This window comes from Pipistrellus hanaki (assembly GCF_964339955.1).
Source record: "Pipistrellus hanaki genome assembly, chromosome: 1".
In the NCBI taxonomy this organism is placed as follows: domain Eukaryota; kingdom Metazoa; phylum Chordata; class Mammalia; order Chiroptera; family Vespertilionidae; genus Pipistrellus; species Pipistrellus hanaki.
Genome location: NC_140503.1, coordinates 162,478,366 through 162,500,068, shown reverse-complemented (window position 1 = coordinate 162,500,068; position 21,703 = coordinate 162,478,366).

Genomic DNA, 21,703 nt, shown 5'->3' with positions numbered 1-21,703 from the left:
ATCTAGGTATGCCCTGACTGGGAATCGAACCTGCAAACTTTTGGTGCACAGGATGATGCTCCAACCAACTGAGCCACACCAACCAGAGCTAATTACTAATTTTAAAAAAATATATATTTTATTGATTTTTCACAGAGAGGAAGGGAGAAAGATAGAGAGCTAGAGACATCAGTGAGAGAGACACATCCACCATCTGCCTCTTGCACACCCCCACCGGGAATGTGCCCACAACCAATGTTCATGCCCTTGACCAGAATCGAACCTGGGACCTTTCAGTCCGCAGGCCGACACTCTATTCACTGAGCCAAACCGGTTTTGGCTAATTACTAATTTTTAATACAAACAACTAATTAAAATTATTGTTGTATTTATTCCTCACAAAAAGTTAAATTTCTGCCTACATTTTAAAAAACAGGATATTTTGTGTACCAATATAGATTTCCTACTTCTTTCTCAGGTTAAGGATCTCAGCAGCATTGGGTCCTCACTACATAATAACTATATGCTAGAGTGAGTGACATCTACTTCTTTATATTGGTTAAGTACTCTGCAGTTTGCCATAGACCCCACCACTCTCTGTTGTCTACCCAACAGTGGGGCCCAGGGTCAGTTACCACTTCGCTTACAACAGCACTCAACCACACACATCCATTTGTCTGAGCTCCTAAACCCTGGTGAGATTTGAAATTCCAGTTCTATATAGACTGGAAGCCTCAAAAGGACAGACAATATGTATGGGTATATTCATATTATTCTCATTCAGTGCCTATCATCTAGTCAGAGCATAAGGAATATGATTTAAATGAATAAAAGTAAAGGACAAATCTCATCTATAGAAAGATAAGACACTTGGTTATAAGAATTCTATTTCTTCTAAAATGGTAGAATGTTGCCAAGACCAGTTTGGCTCAGTGGATAGAGCATCAGTCTGCGGACTGAAGGGTCCCAGGTTCGATTCCAGTCAAGGGCATATACCTTGGTTGCGGGCACATCCCCAGTAGTGGGTGAGCAGGAGACAGCTGGTCAATGTTTCTCTTTCATCAATGTTTCTAGGTCTCTATCCCTCTCTCTCTTTCTCTCTGTAGAAAATGAATAAAATATATTTTAAAATAAAAATTAAAAAAATAAATTAAATTAAATGGTAGAATGTTATGGCCTTGTCACCAATAACTGGCACCCCCTGCCTTGATTCTGAACTACAGTTACTTGCATTATGTTGGGGTACACGGGGCCTGGACGGGGGGGGGGGGGGGGGGGGGGGCGGGGGAGAGTAGTGGTGGTAACCAAAATGCCTGTGGCGGAGTTTATTGATGGAGATTCTGGAAAGCCTCCCCCTTCAATAATCACAATATGTTATTAATGAGGGAGAAGTGACCTACTGCACCGTATATTAAAAAAAAAAAAAATGCACCCACTTGAGATGTGATCAAGTCATTTGGTGTGGCTCCAGATGCCAGGAAACCGAGCTGTCTCCCCCCATTTCCCTCGCACAGCCCCTATGCTGGCTATTAGGACTGCTCAACTAATAAAAAATATTTGGGTTTTTTTGTGAAATAAATCTTACTGGTAACAAAAAAAAAACACAAAACAAAACAAAAAAAAAGTACGTGGCTTTGCTTTATTTTTACAAAAGGTCTTTGCTTTCTTATGTTTCCTGCTGCTCAGAGCAGGATCTCAGGGGATCACCCCAATCAGAAAGAGTTGTTTCCTGGGGCTCCTTCCCTGGCCCAGCTGCCATCAGAGAGCACCTGACTCAAATATCAACTGCAGAGTGTGGGCCCCACCCATTCAGAGGCCTGCCTCCCCCAAGGCTCATCCACAGCAAGGAGAGAAAGGGGTCGCTTATCCCTAGGGCCCTCGGAAGAGAAGCCCAAACCGCAAAACAGATAGAAGAAAGCGTTAACATATTACCTATGGCACTGAAAGAGGTCAAAGCCTCTTACAGCGTAAAAAGCACTCTTGTATTGCTTTAGAAGCAAAGTCAAATTCTTTATCCTGGTCTCTAATGCCAGACACAGTGAGCAATCTCTGATGTCATCTCTCACCATCCTCACTTCCCCCTCATAGGCCTTGGTTCTGCCTTCAAAAGTGGGAAGGTTCTGCCTAGAATTCGGTGATCCGCACAAGGAAGACGCGTGTTATCATTCAGGCCTCAGCTTTAGTGCTACCGTCTCAACAAAGCCTTCCGTAACCGGGGGCCCCATCCAACATACCTCACGTTTCACCTTTACTTGCAACTTAACCACTATCAGATAGTATCCTATTTGTCTGTGCACTTGTTTACTGTCTCTTATATCCGCCAGAGGGTATGTTTCATTAGTATAGGACTCTAACATCCATTCATCACTGTCTTCCCAATAGATAGCACACAGCATGTCCTCAATAAAAATTTGTTGGATAGATAAATAAATAAGAGATGCTTGTTGGCAGAATGAAGAATTTGATCAGCTTAGAAGTAGAACTAAAAGAAGCAATAAAGGAACTAGCAAGAAGAGTCCCAAGAGTAATAAGAATAAAAACAGTTCCGCCAAAACCGGTTTGCCTCAGTGGATAGAGCGTCGGCCTGTGGACTGAAGGGTCCCAGGTTTGATTCTGGTCAATATTCCTTGGTTGCAGGCATATCCCCAGTGGCGGGTGTGCAGGAGGCAGCTGAGGGATGTTTCTTTCTCATCGCTGTTTCTAACTCTCTATCTCCCTTCTTCTCTGTAAAAAATCAATAAAATGTATTTTTAAAAAGAGAATAAATAAAAACAGGAGGCAGGGATTTCCTCCATCTGGGCAGTCCTGCTCAACTAACTTCTTTGCCTTAATATATATATAATAATACATTTTGTTTTCTATCATCACTGTACTGTGTGACCTGTCTCCAGCATTTATTAGTCTACTGATTATAGGAAGAAACCCTTAACCAACATCTCACACTCCCAGCTTTTGGAAACCATCATTCCACTCTCTGTCTTTTTAAGTTCAGGATTTTTTGTTTTCAGGGTTTTTTTTGAAACCCACATATAAGGACTATCATAACATATTTATCTTTGTCTGACTTATCTCAACACTACCTCAAACTTAACAATTTCCGCACCACAGAAGAAACAATGAACAAAATAAAAAAGATGGAGAGAATATTTAGAAACCATGTATCAGATAAGAGGCTAATATCCAAAATTTATAAAGAATTCACAATCTCAAGAGCAAAAACAAACAGACAAATCTGATTTAAAAATGAGTAGAGAAACTAAACAGACTTGCTCCCCAGTAGATTTAAAAAATAAAGAGAAGAGGGGTGAAAATCAGTTGCTGTCACTCCTGCCAGCCCCCCTGTATGTTGTATTCCCAGCCTGCTCATTCCCTGCAAGGAGCCTGGAGAACACAGCCAACCAGCTGGGAGCTACAGCATCCTGCCTGAAGCATGGTGGAACCCCAATAGTGGCCACAGGGTTTCCACTGTCACCTCTCCTTCCTTCTCTTGCTAGATTTATTGTGGGGCCCTGTATCTCCCTTAGGAGTCTGAGCCTGGAATTTAGAAGTTTATTCCCAGCAATGAGCTGTGTTTCAGACCTCACATCTGTGAGGGCTAACCAGCTGAGTTAATCTCTTATGCATTACTCCATTTAAGCTCACAACCCCTCTATGAGGTAGCTATTATCCCCATTTCTCAGATAAGCACATTGAAGCTGAGAATGAAATAACCTGTCCAGCATCACAAAGCTTAGTAAATGATAGGACTGGCAGGTAAACCTACGTCAGTCTGCTTCTGAATGCTTTTAAGTGCCATTACCCACAAATAAGTAAATTTGCACTTAAAATGGTCTTCCTGACTCTGATTCCTTGTTATTAGCTTGAGTAGCTGATTCCTTCTTCTTCTATCACTGGTATGGGGATAAATATCTAACCATAGTCATCTACTTTTCTTTCGTAGCCACCGTGAATGCCAAAAATTTGGCTGGCAATCTTTCTGTTTAATATTTTACATGGGGAAATAGTAAAAATTCTTTTTTGGTTGCTTGCCTTTTGAGGACTTTCTCAAACCAGACAAGGCTCTATCAGCGCCACACTCTGTGCCGTGCTGCCCCCTAGTGGCCAAAGTAATTGTAGCTTTGGTTCAAGCAGCACTCACCATTTTAAGGGTCCAGCAACCGCCTCTTCTTATAGCGCCTAGAAATATACAAATGTAGGGCCAAACTTTCACTCATTGGATTTCTTAAAAGTACTAGTACTTGCCTGCATTTATCGAAGGGGAAATGGATAACCATATGCTATCTCTGCCCAGTAACTCAGGATTGAAACATGGGATACTGAGAGACTCTTCCAAACGAAACAAGCTTCATTCCATCAGCTTCGCACGTGGAATCATTCCTTATGGCGCACCTCCCCATTGATCAGAAATAAAATAGAAGATGTGAAGTCCACAGAAACGACCGTGGTGGTAAAGCACGTGTGCCATACAAGCAGGGCTTCCTTTTACAGGTCCCAGAGGGAACATAAATCAGAGGGGCACTGTTGTTTTTAAATGAACTATAAATGCGAATGCAGCCCACTTCTAAGGAATTCTGCATTTTCTTCTGAATCTGAGGGAAGAAGTGGGGACTTTGTAGGAGGAATGAAAAGGATGGTAATAATTCTCTAAAAAGTCTCCTGTTGGAAGAAAGTACCGATTGAAAGTTGTAAGTATATTCAAAATATTGTTTGTTGTGGCTCCTTTGAGAGTTTATGTATAAGAAAGACAAAAACTCTGAAGTAGTGCCTAGGTAAGGTGACAACATTGACCATGCTGACTGGATTAACCCCTGGTTCCCTTGAACAGGTTTAACTGATTATTTTCTTCAGTGAATCCACCAGTTGTTTTGACGATTCAGACACAGTAAAACCAGCCCCATGACTTAGGCCAGACCACAAAGTCTGGTCTATGTTTGCAAGAATTCGAACTTGGACTCTGTTCAAGGTTGCTTTCACTTCAGTTTTATTATCAAAGCAGCAAACAGAGTAAAACCAGCGCAGTGAGTTAGGCCAGACCACAAAGCCTGGTCTATGTTTGCAGGAATGCTGACTTGGACTCTGTTCAAGGTTACTTTCATTTCAGTTTTATTATCAAAGCAGCAAATAGTGCAAAAGTTATAGATGACATCAAGGACACAGATGGGGAGGTTCCACCTGAGGATGCCTCACATATTCACCCCGGAGGCACATCCAGAGAGTGGTGGTCAGTGTAGCCCTTGTGGGGTGATGAATCCCAGGACCACAGAGTCACATGAAGATCTAACAGGGATCTAACATGTCACCTTCTGGAGGTGACATCTGGAGGAATGCACTAGAGGAGGGAACTTGGGGAATTTCTCTTGGAGAAGAGGCAAATGCATTTAATATTAAGTGTATTTATGTGAAGAAGAGCATGGATGATACAGATTGTCCTTGGGTATAAAGAACCTATAATAATAAAACCATAATATGCTAATTAGACCCAACATCCTTCTGGACAAAGCCGGGGCTGTGAGGGAAACCCAGGTTCCTGGTGCCAGAGGGAAGCTGGTGCCGGTAGCGAGGGGAAGGAAGGTCTACACTTGCACGAATTTCATACATCAGGCCTCTAGCATAACATTTTCCCTACTTGAAAGACTGCTGAATCTATAGACAGACATGCTTTCTTTGCAAATCCAAGTGGTCATGTGTCACAGTTCTAGCCAATGAGAGAGAGAAATCCCTGGTGGTGAGGGTTTACTTTTCACAAATAAAATGGCAAGGCCTCATTAGGAGAAACAGAACAGACTTCTACCATCTTTCACACCTTTGTTCAAACCTGGAACATAAAGAGAAGGCATGGAGGTGCTACAGCCATCTTGTGACTATGAGGCCACAAGCATGAAAACGAAAGCCGAAATGTGAAAGATGGTGGAGCGGTTCACTTATGGCCTGCCCCTCCCTGAATTATTTTTGTGAGACAAATAAACTCTAATGTTAAGCCACTTGTTATGTCATACTCAGCCTATTCATGTGAATGCTCTCAACTAGGAATGCCTGACTCGACTTGATCAAGCCAGTAGTATTATTCTTAGGGAGACCCAAAGACATTTCCCCCATTGGGGCCAATGTGGTGGTCAGACCAGCCCTTGTAATTCTTATTAAAATCACAGGATGAACTTCAGGGGGAAAAAAAATCAGAAAACATTGAGGAACAAGACATATTACTCTCAAGTCCTAGAGGCTACATATCATGCCCAAGGGCCACACAGTGAGATCTGGAGGTGAAGTTACCAAGTGAGGGGAGGAGTAGGTTAGGAATGAGGACATGGGGCTCTGCTTCATTAGGGTTGAGGGTGAGGTTTCTGGGATCTACCAAGGTCACTTGTTAGTGGCTAATTTGAAGCATAAGAGAAAATAAGGACAAGGGAGATTAAAGGCAGGGTCACTCAAGCAGTTATCTAAATAGGCTAGGGCAGTGGTTGGCAAACTCCTTAGTCCACAGAGCCAAATATCAACAGTACAATGATTGAAATTTCTTTTGAGAAACAAATTTTTTAAACTTAAACTTCTTCTAACACCACTTCTTCAAAATAGACTAGCCCAGGCTGTGGTATTTTGTGGAAGAGCCACACTCAAGAGGCCAAAGAGCCATATGTGGCTTGAGAGCTGCAGTTTGCAGACTACAGGGCTAGGGTTTTATGAAAGGGAAACTTTATGGGTGTGGGTGGCCTAGTTCCTTATCTGGTTGTTTTGCTAGTAGCTATGTCATACAGCTAGCAATACGGTTATTCAAAATAGATGTCTTTGAAATGGTTGCCTTGGCAATAAAAACTTAGTGTCAAATGCTTACACTGCATTTGAAAGCTTAATTTCAGGCATTTATACTATACCACTCCCATAGAGTTCTCTGTTAGTTATAACTGAATAATACATTCTAACAGATGGTCTTAGTCTTCTCAGGCTACCATAACAAAATGCCATAAATCAGATGGCTTAAACAACAGACATTTGTTTTTTAAGTTCTGGTGGCTAGGAAGCCAAAATCAGAGTCAATATCTGATGAGGATTCTCTTCCTGGCTTGCAGAAGACCACCTTCTTACTGTGTCCTCACATGGCCCTTCCTCAATGCATTGAGAAAATGCAGTTTCCTCAGTAGAGAGAGAATGATATTTTTTTCTACCTCTCTTCTTTAAAGGTCACTAATCCCATCATGAGGGCCCCACCCTCTTGGAATAATTTAAACCTAAAAATCTCCCAAATGTGGACCCTGTCCAAATATGATCACATTGAGAGCTAGAATACCAACATATGAATTTGAAGGGAAACACAAACATTCAGCCCATAACACAGATACATCTACAAATCTACATATAAATCATAAAAGTTTACCAATGTTGCTTTAACTGCCCTGTATTTTTTCCTAGGGTATACATAACTGCCTTGTAAGTTATGCTATACAGAGCAAGTAAATAGGTAAGGCTATTTTGGGGGTCAAGAATCAAAGGCGTACATTTTGACCCAGTTGAAATTTGGTAAATTTATCTTATGAGACTATGTCCACTTAAAAAAAAAGAAGAGGGGTTGATTTTTTAAATAATTCATTTAATTATTTAATTTATATAATTGATTGTCCCTTTGTCAAATTCAGATTGTGAATAACCAAGAAATAACTTATATTTGGCTATCAACTTTAGAGACATATATTGGTTAAAGAAAGACACACATAGACATTCAGACACTTTTATTTTAATTTACTAACTTTAGTTTAGTATCCAGCCTATTTTTTGCTCCCTTCTATTTCTTATCCACACAGACTCATCTGAAGGATTGTGAGGAGGAATAAATCAGGCTGTGAATCAAATCTATAGTGTATCAATTTACAGTGTATCAAACTGTCCTACAATTGTGAATTAATAAAAACTTATAAAGGCATGGATTTGGGTAGTATAGCAGAAAAAAGGGAAATAAAATATGTCTTTGTGTTAATTCAGCAGAAGTATCTGGGTATCATTGAAAAAGAACTATCAGCATCATTAGGGATACATAAATGTATGCCTAAAGATGATTCACAATAGTAATTTTTGGACATTATTATGCCTTGTATTATAATATATGTTTATATATTATATTATATTCTGTCCCATGAGTACTTCTATTAAAGGATCAAAACAAACAAATAAAGCAATAAGAACATTTTCAAACATCTCATTGGACTTCTAAACTTTTTTCATTCCTAACAGTTACAGGGAGCCCTAAAGATAGAATACATTTTAAAATTTCCCTTCCACATCCATAAATCACTCAGCATTGCATAAGAATCCCCTTGGTATGTACACTATGTATGGCTTTATATCCCATAGGAGGTTGGTTTTTCCCTTGCTCAGTAAGCTAACACCTTCCTGCGGCTCCAGCTGGGATTCTGGCAGGGATCTGAACACAGTGTGAGGTAATGAAGTGCGGAACATGTCTAGTTTCAGTCTAGAAATTATGCCCACACAGAGAGATGGCTTCTTTTGAGATTGACAACACTTTAACATGTTGCATTCTTTTGGAAAAAGTAGAAAACTACTTTGCTTTTTTATGAACAACATAAACTGATGAACAAAAATAGATCCAGAGTCAGAAAAGCATCTATCAGACCATCAAACCTCAGAGGGAAGGTAGGGAAGGTTGGGGGTAAGGGGAAGAGATCAACCAAAGGACTTGTATGTATGCATATAAGCCTAACCAATGGAGACAGACACTAGAGGGGTGAGGGCATGAGTGGGGGTGGAGGTGGGGGAGGGTAATGGGGGGATAAAATCACATATGTACCTTTATCAATTAAAAAAAAAATACTCTTTATCATAACACTAGAGGCCCAGTGCACAAAATTCATGCACGGGGTGTGGAGGGCAGGGTCCCTCAACCTGGCCTGCACTCTCTCACAATCCAGGACCCCTCAGGAGATGTCCTATTACCAGTTTAGGCCCGATCCCCCAGGATTCCTGCAGTCAAACATCCCTCTTGCAATCTGGGACGGCTGGCTCCTAAATGCTCACCTGCTAGCCTGCCTGCATGATCGCCCCTAACCACTTACCTGCTGGCCTGATTTCCCCTAATCAGTTGCCTGCCTGCCTGCCTGATTTCCCCTAACTATCTCTGCCTACCTGCCTGACCACCCCTAACCCCTCTTCCTGTCTGTGTGATCACCCCTAACTGCTCACCTGTCTGCCTTATCACTCCTAATCACCTCTGCCTGCTTGCCTGATCACCCCTAACCCCTATGCCTGCATACATGATCACCCCTAACCCCTCTGCCTACCTATCTGATTGCTCCTAACCTATCTGCCTGCCTATCTGATTGCTCCTAACCCCTCTGCCTGCCTGTGTGATTGCCTCAAACCACTTGCCTGCCTGATCACCCTCTGCCTGCCTGTTTGATTGCCCCTAACTGCCTCTGCCTCTGCCTCAGCCCCTGCCACTGTGGCTTCATCTGGAAGGATGTCCAGAAGGTCATTCGGCTGTCTGGTCTAATTAGCATATTACGCTTTTATTATTGGGTCGGCAGCTAAGTAATTGCGGATTCTTTAAAGAAAATCAAAGACAATTTTTTCATGGAACTAAATAACTTTATTCTGTAATGTATTGCCCATTTTGATCAATGACCTTTTGCCATCTTTCAGGCAGCATCATAATCCCACGTTCAAAAATCTTCTGTTTTTTATTAGCAAAAAACTGAATCAGGTACGATTTGACATCATCATCATTATTGAAATTTTTACCATTCAAGGAGTTTTGTAAAGATCGAAACAAAAAGTAATCAGATGGTGCAAGGTCAGGACTATATGGTGGATGTGGCAAAACATCCCAACCAAGCTCCATTAATTTTTGCCGAGTGACCAAAGATGTGTGTGGCCTTGCATTGTCATGATGGAATACAACACCTTTTCGATTTGTCAATTCGGGCCACTTTTCTTCAACTGCATTGTTTAATTTCATTAGTTGTTCAATGTAGACATCAGAATTGATCGTTTGGTTGGGTGGTAAGAGTTCAAAGTAGACAATTCCTTTGTAATCCCACCAAACTGATAACAAAACCTTCTTTTGATGAATATCAGCTTTTGATGTTGTTTGAGTTGGTTCACCTGGCCTACTCCACGATCTTTTCCGCTTGATATTGTTGTAAACAACCCATTTTTCATCGCCAGTTATCAGTCGTTTTAAAAATGGATCATTTTCATTACGTTTCTTTAGCAAATCGCAGCTGCTAATGCGTTGCGTTAACTGTGATTCTTTCAGTTCGTGAGGAACCCATGTATCGAGTTTTTGAACATAGCCAAGTTGTTTTAAGTGATTTTCAATGCATGTATGTGATACATGAAGCTTCTCTGCAATCTCACGTGTTGTACTGTGACAGTCCGAATTGATTATTGCTTTGATTAGGGCGTCATCAACTTCAACTGGACAACCAGAGCGTCTTTCATCTTTGAGTGAAAAATCACCAGAACGAAATTTGGCAAACCAATTTTGACACTGCCGTTCTTTTAAGGCTTCGTCACCATAAACAGCACATAACTTTTTATGAGCTTGTGATGCGTTTTTCCCTTGCAGAAATAAAAAAGCAAAATATGACGAAAATGTTCCTTTTGATTTTCCATTTTTCAACGAACGCCAAACAAAAACTACAAAACTGATCAAAAAACTTTTTTTACTGATTAACAGCTGAATAGCCAACTATCAAATACAAAATGTGTTTTACATTTGTACTACGTCTGCAAACCTAAAAATTCAACTGAAGCCATATATGTGTGAAACACGCAATTACTTAGTTGCCGACCCAATATTATAGATATCTGAGAAGCAGTTAGGTCAAAATGTGCCACACAGGTGTATCAAATGCCATCACCTACAACCAACAAGCAATGCCAAGCTTTAGACAATGCCAATGAGCCACTGCAGTTTTATGCTCAGAGGCCAGTGACCCTAGAAGTCATGTCCTTCTCTATGAGGATTCAGAGATCTCTCCTATGCCCCAGCTCTTAGTCAGAGACGTTGGAGAGATTACCCAGAATTACTGTTGATGTCTGAAGGCTATCCCTGGAGTCTAGATCAGACTAGGTTTTCTATGACCTCTCCAGAACTATGTAGAACTCTATGTGGAAAGAAATTAAAACTTTAGGAACCCTTTAAACAAATGAACATGCCTACCCTGAATAGATGTCATAGATGATGAAAAATTCCTGGTCCCATCTCTTACCCCAAGTTCCTTCTCTTCCTCCTACTCCCACACATATCCCTTAGGGACCAGGAATATTAATATATACTGTTCATAAAAATAAAAATAAAAACTCTCTTATAGGATTTAGGCACTTAAGGATGAAGTTGTGGTTCATTTTGATTGTTCATACTGGAGTATCTTCTTTATAACTGTTTTAAGGCTGTCCAAATAAAAATGAACAATCTGAAGTTGTAGGAAAAAAAGGGAAGGAGGGATATAAGGAGGATTGGGAAGCAAGAGGGCACAACAGGATGGGACTTCACAGTCAACCACATCCCCCTAAAAGTGGCACATGATAGTGTATTAAAGGGCATTTCTACAATATTTCTACCAAAAAGAACACTTGCTCTCTGTGACCTTTTTCTTTCCTATCCCACAGATAAAGTAGAATCCAGAAGTTGGAGAGGAGAGATGACAGGTCAGACCAAGCCCCCTCCCTGCTTTGCCTGTGCTGGGGGAAGAGAATAGCATATAGAACTGCATTGGATATGAGATTGAAGTTTTAATTGGATTAAATTGGACTAGAATGGCCAGAAAGCTGTGAGGCCTGCCCATATCACTATGGCACAAAGGATGTGGTTGAAGAAGATAAATGAAATATTTCATGATTATACTACACTGCTATGTACTGAAAGTGCCCCCCTAAAATTCATATATTGACAGGTAATATCCAATGCAATATTCGGAAGTAGGGCCTTTGGGGGGTGATATGGTCAAGAGGGTGAATTCTGGATGAAAGGGATTAATACCCTATTAAAAGAGACCCCAGTGAACTTCCTTGTTCCTTTTTTCATGTGAGGACCTAGCAAGCTGACCATCTATAATTCAAGAAATGAGCTTTCATCACACACTGAATCTGCCAGTGGCTTGATCTTGGACTTCCCAGCTTCCAGAATTGTGAGAAATAACTTTCTGTTGTTTAAGCCACCCAGTCTATGGTATTTTTGGTAGAGCAGCCTGAAAAACTCAGACAGATACCAACTTCAGTCCATTTAATAAACTCTACATAGAGGTATTCTGTGGAAAAACAAAATGTGTTAATATGTCAAATAAGACTGGAAAACAAGGTAATAATCCCCACATTATTATCATGGTAAAGTTGACAGTATATTAAAGACTCCAGGAAGTTCTTCAGGAAAGATCATTTAATTGTATTTAACCTAGTATTTGTCTATCTTGTTGAGAGAGAGAGAGAGAGAGAGAGAGAGAGAGAGAGAGAGAGAGAGAGAGAGAGAGAGAGGAGGTTACATCTTTTCGGATGCTAATGTTCTATGGAGGACAGTCAGGGAAATGAATGTGAATGTGAATGCTGGAATAAATACTAGTTTGTGTTGCATAGTATAGGATACAGTGCTATGAGGTGGTAAATTAAAGAAATTATTTTCAGTATCCACATCTTAATATTTTATTATATGATCCTCATGTTTAATAAAAGTAATTTTGGCCCTGGCCAGTGTGCTCAGCTAATTGGGTATCATCCTGTGCTCCAAAATGTTGCTGGTTCAATTCCCAATCAGTGCACGTATCCTGATTTCAGGCTTGATCCCCAGTAGGAGGCATGCAGAAGGCAGCCAATTAATGATTAATGATTTGTTCTCACATCAATGTTTTTCTCTCTCTCTCTGCTCCCTATCCCTTCCTCTCTCTCTAAAAATCAATCTTGAAAATCTTTTTTTTTTCAGTAACTCTGAATTTATAAAGATAATATACTAACTAATATTTATTTGGTATTAACTACCCTCTGAAGATCTTCTCAAGAATCCTATGAGGTAGATATTGTTTATATATGCCCAGTAGTTGAAAAATTGGAGATCAAGGTTACATAACTACCGTGTTTCCCCGAAAATAAGACATCCTCCGAAAATAAGACCTAGCGCAACTTTGGGAGAAAAAATTAATATAAGACACTGTCTTATTTTCGGGGAAACAGGGTAGTAGAACTTAACCTTGTGTCTGTAGGATTCAAGCCCTGCTCTTGACCACTAGGCTATATTGTTCTGCATTCATTTATTTTTCTCTACACTCTTATGGGAAATTATCCAGACTATGACTCTAGTATTACTTATGACCACATTGACTAATCAGTCAGTCATAGCTCTTAACCTCATGGAAATTAAATGATCCCTACTTTTCTAACCAGCATTTTCAGGTTAAACAACAATGTTAAGGGTCTGCATAATAAGTGTAGTAATGATTTAAAATTGATATGAACTGTAAGAGAAAGGCCAAAGGGAGTTGAGCAGCTGTATACTTTGGAAATGTTAAGGTTCCTTTGGGTGGCAGATTATGAGTCTTGTATGTGCTGAGGAGGTGGGGTGGGTATGGGGATAATATTTATCTTCAATATACCTTGAGTATGAGCAAATTGGTTGCAGATGGCTCACAGCTGTGAGGAGTACCTTTGTTTCATTTGAAACTTGTTATAAATCTGTTCCTTAAACTACCTGCTCCAATGACTTTTAATTTAGAGGATATCGGGTAAGTCCCTGCATATGACCCTCATATATCATCATAAAAGTTGGGGGGGGCGGGTAGGTTGGCCTGGAAACCCCTAAGAGAGTCCCCAGATTTATCGAAGGGCTGGGGAGCTCTTTGAGGAGTTTGAGTAAAGGTTTTTATTGATTATCAACACTGTAAAGAAGAAATCAATTTTTACAGAGTGAGATTGAAAGAGAATTATACCCTTTGGCTATAATTTTTTTTTTAAATAAAAGGCTTGTTAGAATTACTTTTTTTCTTCTGAGAGCATTTTAGAAAGTGAAACTATTATTCCATAAGTTAAAGAAGTTTGAGCCGAGACCGGTTTGGCTCAATGGATAGAGCGTCGGCTTGGGGACTGAAGGGTTCGATTCTGGTCAAGGGCATGTGACTTGGTTGCGGGCATATCCCCAGTGGGGGGTGTGCAGGAGGCAGCTGATCAATGACTCTCTCTCATTGATGTTTCTAACTCTCTATCTCTCTCCCTTCCTCTCTGTACAAAATCAATAAAATATATATTTTTTTAAAAAAGAAGAAGTTTGAGCTAAAATTTTAAAAAGATACAGTATTTTTAAGTAAGCAGTTTAACTTGCTTTTCTCTGGGAGGGTAATTAAGGTTGAGTCAAGATGGGGAGGGGTCATGGGGGAAGAGAAGTTGATAATAATCAAATGAATTATTTGATTTCATGAAGTCTTAGTAATGAATTTCTTATTTGGAAAACAAAACTTTTAAAATAATTTTTTAGCATCCTACAGCAATTTTTTATTAAATCTTATAAAGTGACTACACTTGAAAAAGAAAACTTTTCTTAAATGTTGGGGTTGCTATAATTCCTGTATTACTAGTTTGTTTATTGTTGATTATTATTTTACAATAATTTTTTGAAAGCCAAAAACTTTTCACTTAGCTTTTCCTCTTGTCTTTTTGCAGTCTGTGAAAGACTTCAGTGGATGAATTTGTACACTCTACAGCTTCTTCCCTTTCTCTGCATCACAGCCAAGTGGTAAGCCTTTATCAGAAAACTGCTTTTGAAATCAGTGGACATTGAACTTCTTCTAGAGGTGGGTCAAAATGCAAATCTGGGCCAATAAAAACCTCACGAATCATTGATGACTTTTCCTGTTTTACATCAACTGCACAAAGGAAAACCAAAACTCATCCTAAAGACGAACCCATGAGTGGGATGCGCAAAGCCACCTCAAAGTTACCAAGGACACCACCTCTCCTCTCATATTTCTCATTCAAAGATTTTCCCAGCATTCATAAGCATCAAATTGGCTGCAACATTTTAAAAAGAGATTGCCACAATCCTAGCTAATAAAGAGGGATAACACTAATTGACCCTCCTGCCATCAAAAAGATGGTGGTGCCCACAGCCAATAAGGAGGAAATGTGCTAATTGACTGCCCCACCCTCAAAGATGGCAATACCTGCAAATAATAAGGAGGGAATATGCTAAATGACTGCCCCACCCTCAAATATGGTGGCACCCACAGCCAATAAGAAGGGAGTATGCTAATTGACTACAATGCTCTCAAAGATGGCAGCACCCACAGCCACAAGATAGCAGTGCCCAGTCCCCTCAGGCCCAATGGGGCGGCAGGTGTGCATCAAGTCAGGGCCCGCCTCCAGGTGGGCCCATCCACTCCATGAGCCTTCCTCCAGAGTACCCTAGTCCCCTCAGCTCCCCAGCCACCCAGGGAAAGCCTTGGATGGTGTATGCCCAGCTGTCCAGGGCCAGCCTGAGGTGCAGGCAAGCCTTGGGTGGTGGCTGCCCAGCTGCCAAAGGCAGCCCAAGGCTCAGGTAACCAGGGCCAGCAGAGGCTTGCACTGCCAGCAGTGGCAGCAGCAGAGGTGTGATGGGTGTGGCTTCCCCTGATTGCTGGGTCACCTCCCGACCCTGAGAGCTCCCGGACTATGAGAGGAGACAGGCTGGGCTGAGGGACTCCCCCTCCAGTGCATGAATTTTCATGCACTGGGCCTCTAGTTTCAAATAAAATGTAGAAGTCTGAAGCAATGAAGAATAGCTCCATTTGCAATACAAAGATTTGTTGGGAAAGAAAAAATCTATTATGCTCCTAATTTCACTGGGTGTATATTTTTAGAAACATCAATTAAGTCTCTACAGAAATATCCTCAAATGACAGCAAAAAATGCCTGACTCTAAGAAATAATTTTTAATAGTCTAAAACTTTTTATTTCAGTTTAATGTTATATTCCTTTATTTAGTGATCAAATTTGCTACTTTTGTGGTAGAAATGAGTTTCCAGGGATGAAATCCTTAAGTATTTAATTGCACTGTAAGAAATAAAGGTTTTATTATTATGGCCCTACTTATAATGACTGTCTAGGATCTATTTAGTCATACTTTTGAGGAAGGTATTATGATCTATCAATTCAATCCAAGGTATTAATATACGTTTTTATTCATTCTATTATGACAATTTTTAAAAATGGCTACCACATTGCAGAAAAAAATGACCCAATATTTCTCAAATTTTAATGTGCCTATAATCTACCTGGGGGTCTTATTAAAATACAGATTCTGACTCATTAGAATGAGAATATGCATTTCTGACAAGCTAACAAGATAATGCTGATATTGAAAGATACTAAAATTCCTAGTATTTGGATAAGGGAGGCATAAAGTTCCTAAATACAAGAAAAGGCATGGCATAAAACCTTGGCATTTTAGTGGCCATCTAGAAATGTCTTCAAAGAAAATGGATAACAAATGTAATTATATCCATAATGTTCATAAGCATAGTTGGTTAAGAAGTATGTAAAGAATTATAGCAAAAGAATACAAATCAAGAGAGTCTGGTTCTAACTTTAATTCTATCACTAATTATGTGAACTTGAGCAACTCAAGTACATAATCTGGATTGTGGTTTCCCTGTCTCTATAATTATATACATAGTATGTCCTCAACTAATTATAGCACCAAAACCAACATTATTTGTAAGTTCATGAGGGTATTTAAGTGCTGCAGTCAAGAAAGATAAATTGGCATCCATGTATGCTACTATTGAGTGTATTTCTGGAAAGCAAATTAATATCCTTATCTTTTTAAATATATATATATATATATATATATATATATATATATATATATATATTGATTTAAAAGAGGAAGGAAAGAGAGATAGGAACATCAATGATGAGAGAGAATCATTGATTGGCTGCCTCCTGCATGTCCCCTACTGGGGAAGTGCCTTTGACCAGAATCGAACCTGGGTCCCTTTAGTCTGCAGGCTGACACTCCACTAAGCCAAACCAGCCAGGGCATAATCCTTATCTTTTGACAAGAATTCCACCTCTGGAAATTATTGCTGCTATAAATCATTGGTGCACCCAAAAAGAGGTAATCCAAGCTTTATTTTTATAATAAAAATTTAGAAAAAATCTAAATGTCCATAAATATAATGAAAGTATTAAACTAATTATGGTTTATTCAAATAATTGAATGCCATGCAGCAGTTAAAAAACATTTTGCCCGGCCGGTATGGCTCAATGGTTGAGCATCAACCTATGAACCAAGAGGTCACAGTTCAATTCCTGGTTAGGGCATATGCCTGGGTTGCAGGCTGTCTCCAGTGTGGGCATGCAGAAGTCAGTCAATCGATGATTCTCATTGATGTTTCTATATCTCTTTCCCTCTCCCTTGCTCTCTGAAATTAATAAAACATATATATGTATGAAGTTGTTCACATGTATATATATGTGTGTGTGTGTGTACGTATATGTATATGTATATGTATATGTATATGTATATGTATATGTATATGTATACACACACACACACTGAGTGGCCAGATTATTATGATCTCTGAACTCATAATAATCTGGCCACTCAGTATATAACCTATATAATAAAAGGCTGATATACAAATTGTCCCTCTACCAGGAGTTCAACCAGCAGGCAGGCCAGCCAATCGCCCATGTCCCCTCCCCTTGGCCAGGCTGGCTGGACCCCACCCATGCACAAATTTATGCACTGGGCCTCTAATAATAATAATAATAATCACACTGAGTGGCCAGATTATTATGTGTTCAGAGATCATAATAATCTGGCCACTATATATATATATATATATATATATATATATATATATATATATATATAACATTTTTAAGTATTTTGTGATAAAATGTCACGTAAGTAGTACATTAAAAAATTCTGGAAAGAAATAGACTGATTTTTTTTAAATGTGTCTCTATTAATTAAATTATATTTAGTGAACATCTAATAGTTTTAGAATTATAAACAGGATTTTTTAAAAAGAATAATTCTACCTTTGGGAATTGAGAAAACATAACATTATTTGCTTGCATCCTTGAAAAGTGGAATGAAAATATTTCTTAGGTCCTTCTCAGCTCTTAAATGCAACTATTTTATATGTGGGACATTTTTTACGTACAAAGCAAACTGAAGAACTGAAACAACTACCCAGGTAATCATTTAAAAGTCAGAGTAGAAAAGAGGTAAGATGGCGGAAGAATAGATGGGCGGATTCTGAGCCAGCTCCCGAAGCAGAAAGAGAGAGCAACTGATGGTCTTGTGCTGTGAGTGTTTATTAGCAAGCTGGGAGACAGCGAACACCAGAAGAAACTGCTGGGGGGCTGCTGACGGAGGTGCCCCTCACAGGGAAGCACCCACGCGGGCTGTGTCCCTGCCCGGAGCTACCTACCGGCTTGCACGGGGAAACCTCACCATCTTGAGAGGAAGATAGGATCGTGTCAGAGGCCTGAATATCCACAGCCGCAGCGACCACCAAGCAGCGGTGCCCCTCAGAACGCGGATCCCAGGCGGTGCGAACACCTGACTGCATTGGAATACCCCACTGCTCGGCGAAAAGGTCAGATTTCGCGGGGAGAGGGTGGAGAGTGCTCGCGGCGAAGATAAAAAGCCTGCGCGCCCGCGCTCGCGGAAGCTGGAGGACAAAGGCAGTGATTACAAGTAGAAGCCCCCGCTGTTGGGCGGGTGTCACCCGTGAGAGTGGACGGGGCTCCTAACAGGGGAGATATCTAAAGAGCAACACATTTGGATCTGGCTCGGAGGGATATCGGAGAGTTGCGGGAGATTGCAGTTGCTCGGGCCTGCCCCCTCCCCCCTCCATAGTTCCTGCTGCAGAGAGGGAGGAGAGAAGAAAAAAAAAAAAAAAATAAAGCTGGAGAGGCTCTAGACTAGAGTCTGGAAACTCAACCTAGAAACACTGCCCCCAGAGGCTAATTCACAAATTGACTCTAGTGTAATAAAAACAAAGCAAAACCTGCCTAAAAATCAGGACTGGATCATAACAATAGAGGAAGCGAATGACCTTCATTACTGCAAATTTTACTTAAATTTTTTAAATTTTATTATTATTTTTTTTAATTTTTTAATTTTTGTTTTTTTATTTTTGTTTTCATTATTTGCAACGTTTACTCAAGAAACTATTTTTTTTTCTTTTTCCTCACTTGATTTTATCTTTATAATTATTACATTGTATATGTAATCAACATTATTACTACTATTAATATACCTTTTTCATCTTATTTTCTTTTGTTTCTTTTTATTATTTTTATTTCATTTGATTATATAGATTTTTTTTATCTCAGGATTACTGTTCTACAGTCTTTATCTATCTTTCCTTCTCCAACGCTTTATTCTATCTCAACCCTACCTTTATGCCTTCACCCTCTTTCCGATCTTTTCCTTTGGTACCCCGTTTATCTTAACCCTTTCCTGCTCTAGATTTTCCCCATTCCTTCTGTCTACCCCCTCCTAAAATTTCACCCTACTTGTATATATCTAATTTCCAACTACCTGCTCCAAGCCCATTCACACCTCCCTCGTAGTTGTCCTAACAACAAAACAAAACAAAACAAAACAAAAAAACAGTCTATCTCTCTAACTCTTTGAAGTTGTATGTTGAATGTTAACTATACTGAAGTTGTATGCTTTTTTTAAATATAAGATTGATTTGCCTATGCTTTTTGTTTGATTGTATGTTTTTGTTAGCCGGGTTCTAGTCACCATTATTGGTGGTTATTAATATTGCAAACACATTTCTATTCAGTGCCTGTGTGTAGTACCTGGTTGTGTTGTATTTTGTGCCCTTAAATCAAAGCAGGAGAGAGAGAGAACTACACAACCAGACATCCTAGATAATGGGCAGACCAAAAAACAGTCCGCAAATGAAAGAAAAGCAGGGTTCACCAGAAAAGGAAGTAAACGAGATAGACTCAAGCAACCTACCAGAGCAAGAATTCAGAGTAATGATCATAAGATGGCTAAAAAGAATGGAAGACAAATTTGACAATATGAGTAAGACCCAAGAGGAAATGAAGAAGAACCAAGAAGAAATGAAAAATGACATTGCTACTGTAAAGAACTCAATAGAAAGCATCAAGAGTAGATTAGAAGAAGCAGAGGACCGCATCAGTGAGCTAGAAGACAAGATGGAAAAAAATACCCAATTAGAACAGCTTTTGGAAAAAAAAATTAAAAAACAGGAGGAAAGTCTAAGGGAACTTTGGGACAATACAAAACAAAACAATATTAGAATAATAGGGGTTCCAGAAGGAAAGGGAATTGAGGAAGACATGGAAAACGTATTTCAAGAAATAATGACAGAAAACTTTCCTGAGATAGAGAAGAAAAAACCCACACAAATCCAAGATGCTCGCAGAGTCCCAAGCAAAATGAACCCCAGAAAATCCACCCCTAGGCACATTATAATTAAGCTGGCAAATACCAATGACAAAAAAAGAATTTTAAAAGCAGCCAGAGAGAGACAGACAGTTACATATAAAGGAGCCCCCATCAGACTAGCAACTGATTTCTCCACAGAAACTTATCAGGCCAGAAGGGAATGGGATGAAATATACAACGTCATGCAAAGGAAGGGTCTGAATCCAAGAATACTGTACCCAGCAAGGCTATCAATCAAAAGTGAAGGTGAAATCAGGAGCTTCACAGACAAAAACAGACTAAGGGAATTTATCTCCACCAAACCAGCAATGCAAGAAATGCTAAAGGGTCTACTGTAAAATTAAAGAAATTGAAAGCAAAGAAGGAACACAGGGGTATAGAATAAAAATGGCGTCAAATCAGTATCTATCAATAATAACTTTAAATGTAAATGGACTAAATGCTCCAATCAAAAGACATAGGGTAACGGATTGGATAAGAAAACAAGACCCATATATCTTGTTTAAGACATATGGGTAACGGATTGGATAAGAAAACAAGAAACCCACCTCAGAAAAAAGGATGCACACAGACTGAGGGTGAAGGGATGGAAAAAGGTTTTCCAGGCGAATGGAAATGAAAAAAAAGCTGGGGTAGCAATACTTATATCTGACAAATTAGATCTCAGAGTGAAGGACATAACAAGAGATAATGAAGGCCACTTCATAATACTAAAGGGAGCAATCCAACAAGAAGAAATAACCCTGGTAAATATATATGCACCCAATACGGGAGCACCCCAATATATAAAAAAATTGCTGGAGGACATTAAGGGAGAGATTAATAGCAATACAATCATAGTAGGAGATTTTAATACCCCACTGTCACCCTTTGACAAATCATCTAAACAAAAAATCAGCAAAGAAATATCAATCCTAAATGACTCGCTAGACCAAATAGAATTAATCGACATTTTCAGAACATTCCACCCCAAAGCCACAGAATATACATTCTTCTCAAGCGCACATGGGACATTCTCAAAGATAGACCACATTTTGGGACATAGGCAAAGTCTCTTCAAATTCAAAAAGATAGAAATCATATCAAGCATCTTCTCAGATCATAGTGCCATAAAACTGGAAATTAACTACAATGAAAAAAACCCAAAGAAATCAAACACATGGAGACTAAACAGCATGCTATTAAACAAGGACTGGGTTACCAAAGAAATCAAGGAAGAAATTAAAAACATCCTAGAAACAAATGACAATGAAAACACAACTATCCAAAATCTATGGGACACAGCAAAGGCAGTTTTGAGAGGGAAGT